Raw genomic sequence first — 20,727 nt, forward strand, 5'->3', positions numbered from 1 at the left:
TGCGACTCAGGTGGCGGGCGTTCTGATCAATTATTTGTGACCGTCATTTTTATTTGTTTTGCATCGTTCCCTTAGTTGCTCAAAATTACATACCTCCGCGAATTATTCGTGAGTTGCTAGGGAAATCCAGACGATTTATGTCGTTAGTGAGTTGGATGTCTGGTGTACTTGATGTTTCTTCGACGGATTCTCTCACATGAATGAATCTAATTCTATGCTTATCCAGCGTAGAAAATTGTTCGACTTTTTGTCGCAAATATGGAGTACTACCAGACGAGGAAAGAAGGAACTGTGATTACTGTGGTGGTGCGAAGTGTGTAAAACTCCATAAAAACAGTTTCGATGCTGAAATACCGTTACACTGGCATTGCGGGCAGTGCGGAAAACGAACGAGGATCAGGGAGAATACATAGTTCGACTCATCCAAATTATCCATCCAGACGACCGCTATGGACTTTCACATGACAACAACACCGACGACGAGTAAGGTAAGTCGTCTCCTTTGCAGTGACAAGTATCTTTGTAACTCTTTTCTTTTGTCGTTACAGTAGTGACCAACGTAAACATACTCATAACACCCGCCACCAGAGTCGCATGATCGATTTACGATCGCACGTTCGATATGTATCGCTTGGACCCCTCGACTTCGATAAGCAATCATTCTTGGAAATTACCAAAAGTTTATTACTTTGGCAACTAAAAGGTAAGGATATTACATTAGCACGTGCAAAGGATATCTTTTTGAACTGCTAATATAAATATGGGTGTGACCTTTTTGATTTAACGGTATGAAACGACATGTTCACCTGTTTAAATTCAGCCTCTGAAGATATTTTTGTCCGTATGCCAAAAATTATAGTTTGAATGTGAACATTAAAGATCACAGGCAGAAAAGATTAGCAGACTGAGGAAATCATATTAGACAAACACAGAAATAACCGTAAGAATGCCACTGATTAATAATCCTCAAATTTGAAAACAGAAAAAAAAACTTATTCAGCTTTAATACCGTCTATAACGTTGGTTGCTTATGTAATAGTGGGAATTCTGGTTCCAGTTATTTAGATGGTTCAAAATGAATTTGAGCACTATGGGACTTAAACTGCTGTCATCAGTCCCCTAGAACTTAGAACTACTTAAACCTAACTAACCTAAGGGCATCACACACATCCCTGCCCAATTTAATTTACACCTCAATGGTGTAAGATAGCGAGGTCGAACAATGAAAAGATGGTGGGAGAAATCGACGAAACCGTAACTGGTCACGAGGCCTAATACATGGAAGAAAGATGATGATGACGAATTTAAAAACACATTAATTCAAAAATATTCTTTAATTTGTATCTAGAATGATACGTTTGTGCTTTCTGAACTTTTGCTTCGATGTGGCTGAAGAATAGGCTATGTTCCTATGTTAAAAATATGGTTCGGGTTGCTGTTATTCTGATTAATAATAACATTTAAACAGCATTTGCTGTTAATATTCTCATGAAATCTCTGTTTTTTCTAATTAAAGCTTAAAAATCATTAAATATCAAGACCTGGTCACATGACTGAAAATGCTCTGTTAGTGGCTGATGCTCTGGTGATATCCTTGTGTTATAGGAGCGTTAGCTGAAGTTACGAGGATTCTACGTACTTTTATTGCAAACAGTTTAGTTGTTTAGTGATGAAAACGCAATTACAACTTTTACGTATGAAAAGAAAGGAATTTTGTGAATGTTGATAGTGGAAGCCCTGCGAAAGTTAATGCTGCGTTAATGCTCCACCCATTTAGAACGGCGGCATGTGCACCGACGTACATTGCTTTCTGCAATATCATTAAACTCGCTCAAAACTAAGGAATTGTATAACTTTCGCAAATGGCTTCGTGTATTATAACTAGATTGTCGACTATCAGTCATGAGCTACGACGCAAAGTCCAAATTATTCTTGGTAAAACTTAGTGCTGATTTCCTGTGTAGAAAGTACTCGGCAGACATTCTGCATTCGTTTGACGTTCTGTGGCGCAACTGACTGCGCATTCGCCCGCAGTGTAATAGGTCACAGGTTCAAATGCTGGTAGGATCAGGTATTTTTAAAAGCTTTACGCGAAATACGAAAATAGCGTACTCAAGAACTGATTGCTGCAGTTGTTTCGATTGTGGGATGTATTACACATAGATACACACTAACCTTAGTTTGACAAACGGACAACAGAGGATAAATGCATTTACTTTCAGAACAAACAGTTCACTTTTTCGGAAACCTTAGCTAGTAGTGAAGATATCACCATACATCCACAATACAATGAGGTGTAGGAGGATGAGGTTATACGGAGCGATATAAAGCGTGTACAACATTCCGGTGATACAAACGTAAGAGCTGTGATTTTCGTGAGTGTAAATTGACATTAGTATCTGAAGCAGACTTACTTCATCTTTATGTAAGATGACGAAACTGCAGAAGTTTAAACAATAAGGATCCTAGGCTGACAGTACGAAGATAAAAAACTTAGTTTCAAATATAGTAAAAAGTGTGTCGTCACATAATCAGAGCCGGCCGGAGTGGCCGAGCAGTTGTAGGCGCTACAGTATGGAACCACGCGACCGCTACGGTCACAGGTTCGAATCCTGCTTCGGGCATGGATTTGTGTGATGTCCTTAGGTTAGTTAGGTTTAAGTAGTTCTAAGTTCTAGGGGACTGATGACCCCAGAAGTTAAGTCCCATAGTGCTCAGAACCATTTGAACATAACTAGAAACATCTTCTTGAACGTGATGTGTATGACAGCGATTGCAAATGTAAGCGCAGAAAGGAAAACACAATAATATTCTGTTTCCGATCGGTGTGGTAAGGTTTTCTAACTGTAATTTGGTTCTCGTATGAGACGACTGTCGAGTCGTTTTACATATAAGTTAAAATATTCTTTCGGGTTAGATTAGAACCAGCGATCTATGAACACCATCTTTTAAAATTCGACTGTTTACCGCAATAAAAAATGAGCTACCGAACAGTTGAAGTGTAGTGACATAGAACGACGATTTTCATTTGGAGTTTAATTTCATTGAATGACAATATCCTCTGATGTAACAGTGAGAGAGCATATGTCGGAGATAATTTGATGTTAATTTGACAGCGAAACACATTTTCGATTAAGTTAGAGAACTTGTGCGTCAACGTGGTGGGAAACTACTAGTACAGGGCAACCACATATTACGCATCTTCTCATTCTCTGGAACACTCTAAAACAATTTCTTAAGAGTTTTTGTAGATGTATTTGCACAGTATCATACTATATGCCATTTGTAAGCCATTTTCCGAAGCCTGAATTCCAAAACAAGACATTACTATGAGTTATTATTTTGACGCTGTGCGGGATTAGCCGAGTGGTCTTGGGCGCTGCAGTCATGGACTGTGCGGCTGGTCCCGGCGGAGGTTCGAGGCCTCCCTCGGGCATGGGTGTGTGTGTTTGTCCCTAGGATAATTTAGTTTAAGTAATGTGTAAGCTTAGGGACTGGTGACCTCAGCAGTTAAATCCCATAAGATTTCACACACATTATTTTGACAGTAGGAACAGCGAGCTTGGCAGTGACGTCACCGGCATCACATGACTCGAATGGAGCGGTCGTTCAAATTATTTGAATTTCGTTTGAGTTTTTATAAAAGAATACTGAAATTAAAGAGGAACAAAATTGTTAGGAGCATAAAATGATGTAATTAATCATTTAAGACAATTTTCAGAAACGGTCAAATACCCTATAGTTACACATTTTCATATTCTATGATTGACAGCTACACACCGTTTCTGACTTGTGCTATTTTTTTCTCTTGCTTACAAAATCGTGTTAATGGATTTATTGCATTATTTGCATGTCAGATTTTTCATGGTGATTTTCTTAATAAATGTAGAACAAAATCTGTTTTTAAAGCAACTTTTTATGCGGTGGTTAGGTAAGTACAGAATTCTAACATTCCAAAACAACTCTCATATTAGAATGTAGAAGAGATTTCCAACTGTGTAGAATTGTACCAAGATAATCATTGTTTGCACACTTTAACATGTTATACAGTCATGACAAGAGAACAGTAGAATCCTTAGCTCGCTAACTACATGTTGCGCTGTGTTTCACCCAATAAACTATATAGTTTGAGGAGGCCTCAACTTGACGAGACGACATCTTTTTGACCTATAAATTCCACATTTTTTACTCTTTCCTAAACAGATGACACAATACTGCTATGATTAAACGGTGTAGCACCAGGAAGGAGAGGAGGACGTCCTTGTGCGAGTTAGGAACGGATTTCCGGCAGTGTACTGTAGCTGTGTTCGTTTTGTTATGAGAACATCAGAGCAGCAGAAACCATTCTCAGAAGCATTAAAAAACTGGGATAGCGATATGCACACATACAGATGGCAGTAGTAGCGCATACACAACGTATAAAAGGGTAGTGCATCGGCGGAGCTGGCATTTGTTCTCAGGTGATTTGTGTGAAAAGGTTTCCGACGTGATTATGGCCGTACGACAGGAATTAACAGACTTTGAACGCGGAATGGTAGCTGGAAGTAGATGTATTGGACATTACATTTCGGAAATCGTTAGTGAATTCAACGTTCCGAGATCCACAGCAGAGTGTATCCCGAATACAAAATTTCAGGCATCACCTCTCACACAACAATGCAGTAGCCGACGGCTTTCACTTACCAACCGAGAGTAGCAGAGTTTGCGTAGAGTTGTCAGTGCTAACAGACACGCAACAGCGTGTGAAATAACCATAGAAATCAATGTGGACGCACGACGAACGTATCCGTTAGGACAGCGCGGTGAAATCTGGTGTTAATGTGCTATGGGAACAGACGACCGATCTGAGTACCTTTGCTAACAGCACGACGTCGCCCGCTGCGCTTCTACTGGCCTCGTGACCTAGTCGACCGCAAAACCGTGGCCCGAGAAGATGAGTCCCGATTTCAGGTGGTAGGAGCTGACTGGCAGGATTCGAGTGTGGCGCAAACCATACTAAGCTAGGGACCCAACTTGTCAACAAGGCACTGTGCAAGCTGGTTGTGGTTCCATAATGGTGTGGGCTGCGTTTACATGGAATGGGCTGGTCCAACTGAATCGATGATTGACTGGAAATGTTCGGCTACTTGGAGGCCATTTACGGCCTTTCGTGGATTTCATGTTCCTAAACAACGATGGAATTTTTGTGGGTGACAACGCGACCGTGTCACCAGACCACAATTGTTCACGATTGATTTGAAGAATATTCTGGGCAATTCGAGTGAATCATTTGGAATTACAATCTCCTGCATGAACCCCATCGGACATTTATGGAACGTAATAGAGAGGTCAGCTCATGCACAAACTGCTGCACTGGCAACACTTTCGCAATTATGGATGGCTATAGAGGCAGCGTAGCTCAATATTTCTCCAGGGGACATTCAGTGACTTGTTCAGTCCATGACACTTCGAGTTGCTGCACTACGCCGGGCAATAGAAAGTCCTACACGATATTAGGGCGTATCCCATGGCTTTTGTCACCTCAGTGTAATCTTGTGTGCAAAATAACAAATGTCAGCTTACCGCGCCACCAGCAGCGATATATTCCTTCGAAGTTTATGATTTGCACGGTATGGCCAATTGCACGGTTCAGAGAGAGGAGTAAAGCAAGATAATATTCGGATAATGGACGTTAAATAGCAGGCTGTGAATGAAAAAGATCTGAGTTTTTCCGTGGATTCCAGAACTTAAGAAAATGTTTAGACGAAGAACTAAAGCATACGGAAAATATAACAGGGCCACATAATTCACTCTAATTTAGTTACGAAAACATATTTGGTTTAAAATCCTACCCCAAGTTTCCAAATTTTCTTTAGTGATCGCCGGTTTCGGTTCATTACCCAGCCATGTACAGATCAGTCTAAAATATTGTTCAGTGAGTGTGGCTGGGAGCAACATATTATTTACAATACGACGGCATTGTGCTGCATGCTGCGAACTTATTTGACCTGAATATCGTTACAACGGGGAGTGATGTCGCTTCGGTTGACTTACCATGAGTCAGCGAGCAATCGGGGTTGACACTACATGTACAGCTGATCGCAAAGCATTAGCACTGTGATGAATTCTCCTTTGTCATCACTGTATTTGTTGACTGTATCGTCACCGAGTGTTTCCGGTAACGGCCAAGTGCAATAATATCGTGGTTGATTAGCACTTCGACATTTGGCAGCTGAGAGATACGGGTCACGAGGGCAAACGCAATACCAAAGTTATCGATAAGGTGCACATTATATGCGGTGTCTGTTCTTTCGGAACAGAACAGTTGCATTCTGGCCGTGGAATATCTGCACTCCATTTTTACACTCTGTAAGTAAATATATATACCACTTCTGCGTCCGGTAACAAAACAGGGACAGCAATTTTTATAAGATTGAAGTAATAAACTTGTTGCGCACAAACTTACAGAAATTTATCATAGGCGTTGATGTCAACTGCGTATTAAATACATTATTATTATCATTATTATTGTTATTGATCAACATTCAAACCTCGACTCTTCGTCAGAACTAAACACGCTCAATGAATGCCTTGGCGGCTATGACACGTGGAAACCAATAAATCTCAGTACTGACTTACAACTACGTAACGAATTCATCAGCGAACAGCGAGGATAGAATGTATTTAGAAGGGCCATTAACAACAAATTTACTAAATTCTGAAATAGCTCTCTATCGCGTTGCTATCACATCACACAATCAAGATGAGATGTAGCTATAGCAGATCAAACGTGCAAGAGAGGTATGGAAGATGAGTGTCAATATACTCTTGCACGGAGGATTAAAACACAAATATCATGGTGTGTAGGGAACCTGTGTGAAGCAAATGCAGTAATATCCTAATGCTCTAGTCTGCTCGATAAAACTGGCAAAGCCAAGGATTAGGAACTTTTTAATATGCTTTTCAAGCTGCAAAAGGAAGAAACAAGAAGGCAACTTAAGCTTCTACTATTCCTGTCTCTGTGAATTATGTGTAACATATACAGACATAATGTGTGATCGAACTAGTATTAATAAGGTTCAGACTAAAATTTTGCGTATCAAATAGCGAAAGCTGGATGGTCTGCAAGAAGGAGCCAAAGAAGTCAACGGCGTCGAGCAAGAAAACAAAAATCATTGTACAAAGGCATAACAAAATGAGGAATCAACAGATAGTATAGGAAATACAGATCGATGGAATGTGATGCGAGATCAGAGAGGCATTCAACTAGGAGTTCATAAGTACTTTCAAAAATGTTACTGATGATACAGAAGTTCGTAATCTTTTGAGACATGTAACAATGAAGCTCGATGCGGAAGATAATCGGTCGCTCTGCAGCCCATTCACGGGAGAAGAAATTCTTTAATCAATAAGACAAGCAGCAAAAGAGAAGCCACCAGTCTCGTACGGAATGCCCACTGAGTTTTACACAAAATTTTGCGAGACGATAAAATAGCATATCACTGACTGCGTGAACTGTATTTAGATACACGAAGATATTCCGTGAGATTTTAAAGTAGTAGTGCTCATTCGAAAGGAGACGAACGAGAGACATTTATCAAAGTTGTTATACGTAAGATGTTAAATACAGCATTGAAGATTAGATTGAAACAGGCGACGAAGAAAATATTAGACAACCATCAGGCGGTGTTCCAGCGAAATCTAAACTGATAAACCGAAACTTTATGACGACTGCCGACCACAACGTTGGATGCAGCCTGTGGCATTGCGAGCACGTGATGTGGTAGCGGAAGGATGCAAGCGGAGCAGACACGGAGGGGGATCACCCAGCGAAGATATGGACTGCAAATGGGGAAATCCACTGAAATAAGCGACTTTGACAAAGGGCAGATTATTATAATGCAGAGCTTGTGAACGAATATCTCGAGAATGGCGAAGCTGGTCGAATGTTCATGTGCTACTGTCGTCAGCGTCTACAAAAGACGAAGGAGGACAGTGAAACAACCAATAGGCGCTAAACGGTCGGACGTCCACGACTCTTCACAGAACGTGGTATTCGGAGGCTTAACTGATCTGTGAAGTAGGACAGGCATCTCTGCCGAAAGAGCACAATGCGTTTCGGAGCACACCATTCATCCTACATCCTTATCAGACCACCCCTACTTGTTCACATGTTAGCGCAACGACATCGTCAATTACAACTGCATTGGACACAGGCCCATCCGGGGTCGACCGTCGATCAATGGAAACGTGCTGGCTGTTCGCGTGAATCCATTTTGGCTACACTAGGTCGATGGTCGTCTCCGCAAACGCCGTCGTCGAGGTGAAGAACGGCTCGCCACGGACACAGGTTGGTGAGAGCAGTATTATGCCATGGGAGATATTCTCCTGGGCTTACATCGGCTGTGTGGTAGTAATCAAAGACCCGCTGACAGCTGCAAACCACCTGCATCCTCTAACACTTGATGCCTTCCCCAGCGGCGATGTCGTGTTTCGTGTCTCGGAGCCAGAACCGAGCATTACAGTGGTTTGAGGAGCATTACAGTGAATTCACTTTGATGTCTCGGGGACCAAATTCTCCTGATGTAAATCCTATGGAACCCATCCGGGGTCGCTATTGGGCGCCATGACCGCGTGCACAAATCACAGGCCTGTATTTACGCGAATTACAAGACCTGTGCTTAGACGTCTAATGCTACGTACGTCCACAAGCCTACCAACAAACTACCGGATCCCTGATACGCCGAATCAGTAATGTATTTCGTCCCAAAGACGGATAAAGAAGCTATTAACCAGGTAATCATAATGTTTTGGCTCATCAATGCAAAGTAGCCAAGCTGTACTGATTACAAAGACTTGATAAGAGTGTCACATAATATGTTCAAATGGTTCAAATGGCTCTAAGCACTATGGGACTTAACATATGAGGTCATCAGTCCCCCAGACTTAGAACTACTTAAACCTAACTAACCTAAGGACATCACACACACCATGCAGGAGGCAGGATTTGAATCCGCGACCGTAGCGGCAGCGCGGTTCCAGTCTGAAGCGCCTAGAACCGCTCGGTCACATCAGCCGGCCACATAACATACTTGGCGGAAGGAAGCATGGCTCTCGTTTCCCATACTTCTGGAGGTGAGCCTTCTTCGCTTTGCTCTCTTTATGTGCGCTTTAATTTTAAAATAAATAAATAAATTTGACCCTGATGCTAGTTGCCAGCAAGAGAAATATAACCAGGTTGGATCTGTGAGCAAGAGACGTAAAATAACTATCGGCAACGCAACAATAAGTTTTCACTAAATAAAGTTTATTGTCTTCAACATATTCTTCAATTCGTAGGCTGGTGAAACCAGCGACTCTGTTCAGTGGTGACTTGAGAACCAAATATAACTATTACTTAACTCACTATATAAAAATTAAATAAATTAAAACTGCTGAAAAAATCGGAGATTGTGTCCTCAGATAAACGTTAATTGGAAATAAATGGTGTACCAACTCAGACCTAAAGAGCGTCTGAATAAAATAATGTCTAACTCAGGCAAACTGAGTCAAAGTTCAGTCTCAGCGTTCAGAATCAGAGACCCAAAACGACATCATACGAAAATCAGAAGTTCAGCCGAGCTGCTAGGAGAAAAACATTCAGAGTCCAAACTGGTGTGAAAGTATTCTAAGTCCCTCTACAGAAGACTCGAACAACTCCTATATTTGCACATGAACGCGGCTGGAACGACGCTCAGACGTACACCGCTGATCAGTATAGTTCCTGCCTTGACCAGGTCATACTGAACACTGACCGTCGCCCTTAAATATCCTCAGTCCACCCTTCCACCTAAAATAACGTTTCGCAGTTTCAGCAGCCTAGTTTACATCTTTTGATACTTAGTTAATATTATAGTTGTGAATACACCATTAGATTCGCGATAAAATTCTAGTCCAAATCTATGCGTTATACTTAATTCAAAGCGCAATTTTTCGCCTAATACTTAAGTTTAAACAGTCTCAAGACACCGTTGCAGTGACTGCAAAGAGTTCATACTGTTCGTGTCGTTACTATAATTGTTGATGTGGCGCTACTCTCTGATCTGGTTTTTATTTCTCTTTCCAATGCACTATTCATAATTAAGATATCTAAGATAGTTCACGACTAGCGAGTGAAACTACACAAATTAATAAACAAAAAAACAATAAGAAATATAAATCTGAAGAGCTAAAGGTTGAATATTGTGGGCAACGCTCTCCACCAACACATATCGCCTTCCTGGATGTAAACGTGTGTCGATTTCATAATTTATATTAATTTTCAATTGGAATGCAATTAAATGCGCCTCACAGCTTAATTAATTGGACTAAAAACAGTCGAAACGCCTCGCCGGATGTTACAGTTTGAGTACTTGATTACCATTTTACATTAAATAATAAACAAGTTATTAAACACTTGCTGGTTAGCAGATACAAAAACCTTCTAGGTGTTGTGTTTTTTGACATATTCTATTTACAATTAATATCTGCCCATTGGCAGAATCGTGGTGCTTCCCTCTGTAATATGACGTACCTCCCCTCACTGTATCATTCACGGTTTACGCTGATGAGTGCAAACACGAACAATATGTGAGACACTGTTGTGTGCGTCAGCAGCAGATCTGACGTCACGCCCGCCCCTTTTCAAACTTTGACAGCTCCGCGTGTCACGCCAGCCAGCGCTCAGCCAAGCCGGACTTCCAAGAGGCTGTAGGGCCGCCATATCTCAGTACACGGAGCTTTCACAGCCCACCAACCGACACGACTCCACGCCTGCGGCTGCGCGCCCATAGTCCAAGTCACGAAGCTAGCACACCTCAAATACCACTCGCGGCCGAACCCAAAGCTCTCTCTCAAACAATCCGTCCCACAGATACTACAATACACGGTAGGGACACGCGCAGGCAGGCCGTGAATTCACCGTGAACCCTCTTGCCACGCCGTACTGCACTGAAGCAGAGGCACGCATGTTTAACTCACATGCAGGTATGAATGAAGTTGAGATTTTCCATGTGTCATTGAATTATTATTGTTGTTATTGCTATTAAGCTGTGTATTAGTTAGGCTCTATGGCCGGTGAAATGCTAGTGTAAAGCCTCTGAATGATATCAGCCTCTCTCATCATTTTGGAGGGCTCTACTTTTGCTTCTGGGGAGAAGAGCCTCACACAGACCACATAGACATGTAAGACAGAGAGACCCCGTATAATGCAATTTTAAACTTGTTAACTTTATTAACAGGATTCCTTTATCTGTTCTGGGAAGCTATGTTACAACTTTTTTTCAATTTTATCCTTGGTGATAGCTTTCATTCTGATGAAAGTACGTATCCTTACGATACACATTACAACAAGGTTCTGACAAAAGATAACGGTTTTTAAGATCGGCAACGCAAAGTCGCAATATCTTAAAAAAAAAAAAAGGTTCAAATGGCTCTGAGCACTATGGGACTCAACTGCTGTGGTCTTCAGTCCCCTAGAACTTGGACCTACTTAAGGATATCACATACATCCATACCCGAGGCAGGATTCGAACCTGCGACCGTTGCGCAAAATCTTAAGGTGACCAGTTAGTACACATTCCTTTCGTAACCAATTCTTGTCGACAGTCAGAAAAATAGCCTTCAATCACTTTTTGAACATGTTTTAATTTCATTAACTCCGATTTACATCGATAGAAACGATTCTGTAAATCTGTATTTGTTTTACCTAAGTTCTTTTACATCTGTTTCCTTAATTTCTAATTGTTGGCATAAGCACACATTGTTGTATTCACAGCAGTGTTTGTTTTCACGTTTAACGTTTAGTCTAGTAGCAATTTCATCATTAGAAGGTAATATATTCACGTGTAAAATATTTTCTGCTCCCCCCCCCCCCCCCCCCCCCCCCTGAACCATGGACCATGCCATTGGTGGGGAGACTTGCGTGCCTCAGCGATACAGATAGCCGTACCGTAGGTGCAACCATAACGCAGGGGTATCTGTAGAGAGGCCGGACAAACGTGTGATTCCTCAAGAGAGGCAGCAGCCTTTACAGTAGTTGCGGGGGATGATGGATGATTGACTGATCTGGCCTTGTAAGACTAACCAAAACGGCCTTGCTGTGCTGGTACTGCGAACGGTTGAAAGCAAGGGGAAACTACAGCCTTAATTTTTCCCGAGGGCATGCAGCTATAGAGAAAGCTTTTGACAATGTTGATTGGAATACTCTCTTCCAAATTCTGAAGGTGGCAGGGGTAAAATACAGGGAGCTAAAGGCTATTTACAATTTGTATAGAAACCAAATGGCAATAATAAGAGTTAAGGGGCATGAAAGGGAAGCATTGGTTGGAAAGGGAGTGAAACAGGATTGTAGCCTCTCCGCGATGTTATTCAATCTGTATATTGAGCAAGCAGTGAAGGAAACGAAAGAAAAATTCGGAGTAGGTATTAAAATCCATGGAGAAGAAATAAAAACTTTGAGGTTCGCTGGTGACATTGTAATTCTGTCAGAGACAGCAAAGGACTTGGAAGAGCAGTTGAACGGAATGGATAGTGTCTTGAAAGGAGGATATAAGATGGACATCCTGCCTTGTGGTGACTGGGTGTTGTGTGATGTCCTTAGGTTAGTTAGGTTTAAGTACTTCAAAGTTCTAGGGGACTGATGACCACAGCAGTTAAGTCCCATAGTGCTCAGAGCCATTTGAACCATTTTGGACAACAAAAGCAAAACGAGGATAATGGAATGTAGTCGAATTAAGTCGGGTGATGCTGAGGGAATTAGATTAAGAAATGAGACACTTAAAGTAGTAAAGGAGTTTTGCTATTTGGGGAGCAAAATAACTGATGATGGTCGAAGTAGAGAGGATATAAAATGTAGACTGGAAATGGCAAGGAAAGCGTTTCTGAAGAAGAGACATTTGTTAACATCGAGTATAGATTTAAGTGTGAGGAAATCGTTTCTGAAAGTATTTGCATGGAGTGTAGCCATATATGGAAGTGAAACATGGACGATAAATAGTTTAGACTAGAAGAGAATAGAAGCTTTCGAAATGTGGTGCTACAGAAGAATGTTGAAGATTAGATGGGTAGATCTCATAACTAATGAGGAGGTATTGAATAGGATTGGGGAGAAGAGAAGTTTGTGGCACAACTTGACTAGAAGAAGGGATCGATTGGTGGGACATGTTCTGAGGCATCAAGGGATCACCAATTTAATATTGGAGGGTAAAAATCGTAGAGGGAGACCACGTGATGAATACATCAAGCAGATTCAGAAGGATGTAGGTTGCAGTAGGTACTGGGAGATGAAGAAGCTTGCACAGGATAGAGTAGCATGGAGAGCTGCATCAACCAATCTGAGGACTGAAGACCACAACAACAAGAATCTTCTGCTTCTCTACGGAACTTTGTTTCTGCGCCCGAATGTTTCTTTCATTATTAGGCTCATTACTACGCTATAAATCAGCTCTGGAGGAGATGGTAGATTCAGAGTTGGAACAGCATCCGTCTTCAGCTTGAGTTTCAAAGGAATATTCAACAGTTCACTTCAAATCCCTTTTATAACTCGAAACAGTAAAAAACTCTACAAGTTTACAAGAATTTATCCATTTTCATTACGTCTCATTGATTTCAGAAAAAGTGTGAAACCTAATTTGTAACTTACATATTTGTCTGCTATTGTTAGAACATCTGGCGATCGCGCAGTAGACCATTATTTTTCACTTAAAATTCACTTTAAAACTTACTCTAAAAAAACCTCAATACAGTACACTAATTATGGCGTAACTCTGTACTCAGTCTCAAGCCACTGTTACGGCGTAAGATCAGGCGCTGGCACGCCAGTCCGGAACGAGAGAGCAGAGAGGGCTGTGAAGAAGACTTCAGCCAATTAATTGCACGCTGACCGAGCTCTCTCCAGGACGACAACGCGACGGCAGCTGCCTCTATGCCAGGAGAACATAAGCGCCGCTCCCGATTGGCCGCGGCCCATCTGAGCAGAAGCCTCAAGACTAGCGACCTGAATAGAAGTGTCAACTGTATTGCTTCACTTGGATTCACCATTAAATGCGTTTAGTGTAGGATTCACGTGTAAAGTTTATGGTGACGATGTCAGAATAGCAGCAGGGAACCAAGATGATCTGACGAAAATTACGAATATACTAGAAAATTACAGCGGAGGATCAGGTGCTACTAAAGTTGACCTCCACAAGACCAAGATTCTTTTGTATGGAGAGGGTATACGATTAGCAACAGTCATGGAGTTCAATAGACAGGATCTTAAAATGCAACATATAGACATGTAGACCAACCCAAAATGAGTCGCTGCAGGTAAGTGGAAAAATATCGTGGAAGTTGTTAGAGGGAAACTGAAAGAAAATGTCGACAGAGATCTTTCATAAATCCAAAAAGTGAAGGTTGTTGATAATTATATTTTGGCTGAAATTAGGTATGTGGTAGATACAGCGCCAATATCGAAGTTAATAGCAAATAGGATGAAGTGTAGAATAAACTGGCTTATTTGGTAGTCTAAGGTCAACTTTAGCATTACAGCAGAGTGGAGAAGGATAAGGACTGCGGGGTGTTAAAAGGCGATGGGATGTGATAGTTTTGTATAGATCGCTGAAGGAAGCAAAAGCGCTACCAAATGGTTTAACAGGTGGCATTTTGAAACAGATGCGACCACAAAGCCTGAGCCTACCGGTGAATATATCACAGTCGCGTCTTGGACTGTGTAAGTTATGTTACAGAGAACACAGTTACATATTGGACCAAATAAGACATAAAACTTTCTTAAAAGCTGCGGACGTGTATGAAGAGATGCTAATTCAATCCGAAGTGAGTAGCATGGGAAGAAAATATACGGATAGAAACTGGATAGCAATATGAGCAAACGTATCCAACAAACACAGACCTTTGCAGTCACCCTGGCGTTGGATTTTCAATAAAAAAATAGCAACAAAAGAAAAACTTAACTCAAACTAAATCTGTCAACTTTTCTGACTGTTAAGAAAAAGGCAACTTGGAGCACACATTTCTCTGCATCAAATACGAGAAGATACGCCCGTGGACAAGAATTAAGCTCACTTCAATGAGTGGAACAGACCAAAGGCTTACGCTGAGGTGACAAAAGTCATAGAATGGCGATCTGCACATGTACAGATGTCGTTAGTATCGCGTATGCAAGGTATAAAAGGGCAGTGTATTGGCTGGTTCATGTGAAAAGGTTTCCGACGTGACGAACGTCGCACGATGGGAATTAACAGACGTCGACGACGGATTGGTAGTATGAACTACACACATGGAAGATTCCATTTCGGATATCGTTGGGGATCCAATATTTCGAAGTCCACAAAACGAAGAGTGTGCCGAGAATACCAAATTTTAGGGATTATCTCTCACCACAGTCAACGCAGTGGCCGACGGCCTTCACTTAACAGTCGAGAGCAGCGGCGTCTGCGTAGAGTCAGTGCTAACAGACGAGCAACACTGCGTGAAGCAACTGCAGAATTCAATGTGGATATACGACGAACGTAGCCGCTGGGACAGTGGGGTGAAATCTGGCGTTAATTGGCTACGGCAGCAGACGACCGACATAAGCAGTTTTGCTTACAGCACGACGTCGCCTGCAGCGCCTCCTCTGGGCTCGTTGACATGTCGGTTGCACGCTAGAGGACACGAAAACCACGGCCTGGGCAGATGAGTCCCGACTTCAATTGATAAGAGCTGAAATACTATTCATGTAACGCAGAGCGATGCTGGAAGCTGCTGCCATCAGGTACGGCGGGAACGCGAGATGCTGTGTCCACAGCTGATTTTAAATGACCAATGACTGAACTGTGGCGGGCAACCCATTTTGCAGCTCTGAATTTACCCTCGTGTTCTAAGCTAACATTAGCTTCTTCAGGTGCAATGTATCCGAGAAAGCGGCGGTCAGCAAACTGCAGCAGAACTACACACATCAAAAAAAGTTTTGCATCATCCCGGTTCTCAGAAGATAGACGTTGACTGTGGATATTGTATCACATACAAAGTACCTTTGACTATTTAGACATGTCACTGAACCGAAACTCGCCCAAAGATGTAAACAATCTGTCATCACACCAGGTAGGAGGTACACGCTTCGTGTTGTCTGTAGTTCAACGATGCCTAGACGGTCAATACCGCTCGTCCGTCGCGTCCGCATTGTTACTTTGTGCCAGGAAGGGATCTGAAGAGGGAAGTGTCCAGGCGTATCGGAGTGAACCAAAGCGATGTTGTTCGGACATGGAGGAGATACAGAGAGACAGCAACTGTCGATGACATGCCTCGCTCAGGTCGCCCAAGGACTACTACTGCAGCTGATGACCGCTACCTGCGGATTATGGCTCGGAGGAGCCCTGACAGCAATGCGACCATATTGAATTATGGTTTTCGTGCAGTCACAGGACGTCGTGTTACGGCTAAAACTGTGCGCAATGGGCTGCATGATGCGCAACTTCACTACCGACGTCCATGTAGAGGTCCATCTTTGCAACTACGACACCATGCAACGCAGTACATATGGGCCCAACAACATGCCCAATGGACCGATCAGGATTGGCATCATGTTCTCCACCGATGAGTGTTGCTTATGCCTTCAACTAATCGTCGGAGACGTGTTTGGAGGCAACCCGGTCAGGTTGGACGCCTTAGACACACTGTTCAGCGAGTGCAGCAAGGTGGGGGTTCCCTGCTGTTTTGAGGTAGCATCATGTGGGGCCGACGTACGCCGCTGGTGGTCATGGAAGGCGCCGTACCGGCTGTACGATACGTACGTCTCCGACCGATAGTGCAACCATATCGGCAGCATATTGGCGAGGCATTTGTCTTCATGGACTACAATTCTCTCCCCCATCGTGCACATCTTGTGAATGACTTCCTTCAGGATAACGACATCGCTCGACTTGAGTGGCCAGAATGTTCTCCAGACATGAACCATATCGAACATGTCTGGGATAGATGTTAATGTACGACATGACCCACGACATGACCCACTACTCTACGCCGTTGAGGGGCGGGACAACCTGAACCAACAGTGCCTTGATGAACTTGTGGATAGTATGCCACGACGAATAAAGGCATGCATTAATGCAAGAAGACGTCTTACTGGGTATTAGTGTTACCGGTGTGTACTGCAATCTGGACCACCACCTCTGAAAGTCACTCCATATGGTGGTACAACATGTAATGTGTGGTTCTCATGAGCAATAAAAACGGCGGAAATGATGTTTATGTTGATCTCTATTCCAATTTTCTGTACAGGTTCGGGATATCTTGGAACCGAGGTGATGCAAAACTTTTTTTGATGTGTGTATTAACCACGCTCGCTTTGATCAGGACGGGTGAAGATGACATGTGCGAGAAAACTCAAGAGACAAAATATTCAGTTCCTACGCCAAAAGTGAACTATAACATCTCGCTTTTTCTACGCGAGCTGACTCATAGTGACCGACGAGCACTCCTGGTTGGAACTCACGAGTTACAGATGGCACAGGCAGACTGCAAACGAAAAATGAACGCAAACTAAATAATGTTCTCTGAACTTAAGTCGTAAGAAAACTGATGTCTCTGTTCATAATCGATAATTCTATTTGTGGTGTCACCGCCAGACACCATACTTGTTAGGTGGTAGCCTTTAAATTAGCCGCGGTCCGGTAGTATACGTCGGACCCGCGTGTCGCCACTATCAGTGATTGCAGACCGAGCGCCGCCACACGGCAGGTCTAGAGAGACTTCCTAGCACTCTCCCCAGTTGTATAGGCGACTTTGCTAGCGATGTTTCACTGACTTCTACGCTCTCATTTGCCGAGACGATAGTTAGCATAGCCTTCAGCTACGTCATTTGCTACGACCTAGCAAGGCGCCATTATCAGTTACTATTGATATTGTGAACTATGTACCGTCAAAACCGACGTTCATCATTAATGGATTAAAGTTAAGTATTCCACCAGCTACGTCCGTTGTTTCTAAATTCTAATTTCCTTGTCCTGTTCCAGACCCCACGCCAGCCTGCGTGAGCTAAATCGCGTGCCTTTCGGCCTCCTCTAGTAACACGGGGTTGGCTCTCCTGCCAACCACAACACTATTCACTGTTCCTTTTGTCTGGAGTGTCTTAAAATGCGGATGTGAAGCGTGGACTATGAGAAACGCAGGGAAAAAGAGACTCGAAGCAATGGAAATGTGGATATGGAGAAGAATGACGAAAACAAGCTGGGTAGATAGAAATGTAATGAACAGGTCTTAAGAGAAGTGAATGAGAACAGAACTCTGCTAAATTATATAGGAAGAAGAAAATAAAAAAAAATGATAGGGCACATAATGAGACACAACCAGTTTCTAAAGAATGTATTTGAAGCAAAAGTCTTAGAGAAAAAAACCGAGAGACAGGCCAAGAGAGCAACGTATTTTACTAACATCAAAGAAGATATGGGGATAAAATCGTATGTAGCGTTGAAGAGGTGACAATGGAGAATGGGACGTGGCTAAATCGACAAGGCATAGCCTTTAATTTATGATGATGCCCAACCAACGGCCACTGTTTCTATCTCACTCGATGGCTTGAAGACGAGGTCACGACAAACGTTCTGCAGGAACTCCCTGGGAAGACATGGACTGACTTATAATTCGTGACAGACAACAGCTGCTCGCGCATGGTTACTTAAGCATGCGTCTCTTTCGCTGATGGCGCTGCTTCTCCAAAGGGCAGCGTGACTGGTTAGCGCACATGGATGTTCCTGCTGCGGACGGAGACCGCGATACTTCTGATAACTGTTGCAAACTCTTCTCGTGTGTTAGTACACCACATAATCTCCAATACCACACAGTAACTGCGCAATACTGGATTATTTAATATCGTTTTAATTAAATTTTGGTTCTTTTTATGGCTCAAGCAGAGAGTAAAGACGCCAGAGTTCTCAACACCATAGTGGAAGAAACTAGGCCGAATTGATGGCAGTGTTGCACAGAATCAGCGTGATCTCTCCTAGGGTTGACTTCTTCGGATTTTTGTTCGGTGTGTTTGTTTAGTAACTCGGAGGACGAGCCTTCCCTTCCAATATCACTTGATTAAGCAACTACAAAGAGATATCAGATAGATTCTAATTTGTTGTTGGATCATTGTGTGACTGACATCGTCAAGTACACTTAGTTTAACTCTTATTGTTTTTGCGTATGTTGGGTGTTTGGGTAGATGCATACTGTACTAGACCAGTGTAAGAAAGAATGGGAATGTATGATTTTACCAAACCATTTTCCTTCTGGGAAGCTCTTGAGAACCTCTTGAAACGTGTAGCCGTGGGAAGGTTAAAATGGTTCATATGGCTCTGAGCACTATGGAACTTAACTTCTGAGGTCATCAGTCCTCTAGAACTTAGAACTACTTAAACCTACCTAACCTAAGGACATCACACACATCCATGCCCGGGGCAGGATTCGAATCTGCGACCGTGACAGCAGCGCGGTTCTGGAATGAAGCGCCTAGAAACGCTCGGCCACAGCGGCTAGCGCGGAGACTGTAGCTGACTTCACGTAGATTGGCAGGTTCACATTTTGTCAATAAAATAGCGAGATATTCCAGAAGTTACTACTCCAAAAAAAATAAAAAATAAAACAAAAAATAAAAATAAATAAATAAATCCAAGTATGTTACTGGTCGGCACGCGGAAGAAAGCGACTTCTAGAAACAGTATTCACCAGCCACGTTTAAAGAGGAGGGGTAACCAAGACTTGCTATAGGAAACGCAGTAGAGAAACGTGGTTAGCCTGCCGTCTTCCGTGTTGGAGCTGGTTCACATCGGACGTGCTCTGCGCGGACAATGGGCGAACTTGCTGCCCTGTGCCCTTTTGCATTAGATACCTGTTAGGACACTGTACTTGCTGCTACATTTAGACATTACCTGAACTTCGCCGGCGGCTGGGAGTTAGCGCCTTGTTCAGCAGACAGTGATAGAGAGCACTTAATCTGTTGTACAGTGAAGTTATAACGCAGCTTTCTATTGGCTGTAATCTGACCACAGCCGGACGCTGTGGCCGAGCGGTTCTAGGCGCTTCAGTCTGGAACCGCGCAGCTGCTACGGTAGCAGTTTTGAGTCCTTAGGTTAGTTAGGTTTAAGTAGTTCTAAGTCTATGGGACTCATGACCTCAGATGTTAAGTCCCATAGTACTTAGAGCCATTTATTTAATCGGACCGAAGTCAGCCATACAAGGTTTTCGAATCATATTCTAGAAATCTGAGAGGCCCCAGCAGTCCTGGTGGAGCCCACCTCTTCCAGAAGCAGCACTCTGCATTCTACAATTACGGCGATAATAGCATACGCTCTGCCATTGTAGGGCCGTACTGAAATTGCTGAGATCACAAGTACTATTCTTGGTGCACTGAGATTTCCGTTTGCTTATTGGGGTAGTAATTTCTTCTGATACCTCATACAACGCTGATGTCAGTCATTCGCCCGCGTATGGCCAGCGTCAAACAGGGCAGAGCTAAGCAGTGAAGGGCCAATGCCACTACAGGGAAAATCTGTGCTCTATATTATTTCTGAGAACATTAGTTCTGTCAGTGATTTGAATATCTATGGGTTCAGTCTTAAATACATGTGATCAATAAAACTGCATTTGTTCCTCCGTAGGTAGTAATTTATCACGATCATTTAATTTACTTGTTTTTGATTTATCTGTTGTAGTGTAACTTTTCAGTCAGTTTGAAACGGACAGGCAACTTGTCTGCATATCGTGAAT

The 20,727-nt window shown here is 42.7% G+C and overlaps 1 protein-coding gene across 1 annotated transcript in view; it reads right to left on the reverse strand.

The window, feature by feature from the left end:
• The window catches only part of LOC126334525 (uncharacterized), a 1,455,833-nt gene that overhangs the window by 115,413 nt on the left and 1,319,693 nt on the right, over nt 1-20,727 (reverse strand). The window lies entirely within an intron of this gene.

The sequence above is a fragment of the Schistocerca gregaria genome, chromosome 1, assembly GCF_023897955.1.
Source record: "Schistocerca gregaria isolate iqSchGreg1 chromosome 1, iqSchGreg1.2, whole genome shotgun sequence".
In the NCBI taxonomy this organism is placed as follows: domain Eukaryota; kingdom Metazoa; phylum Arthropoda; class Insecta; order Orthoptera; family Acrididae; genus Schistocerca; species Schistocerca gregaria.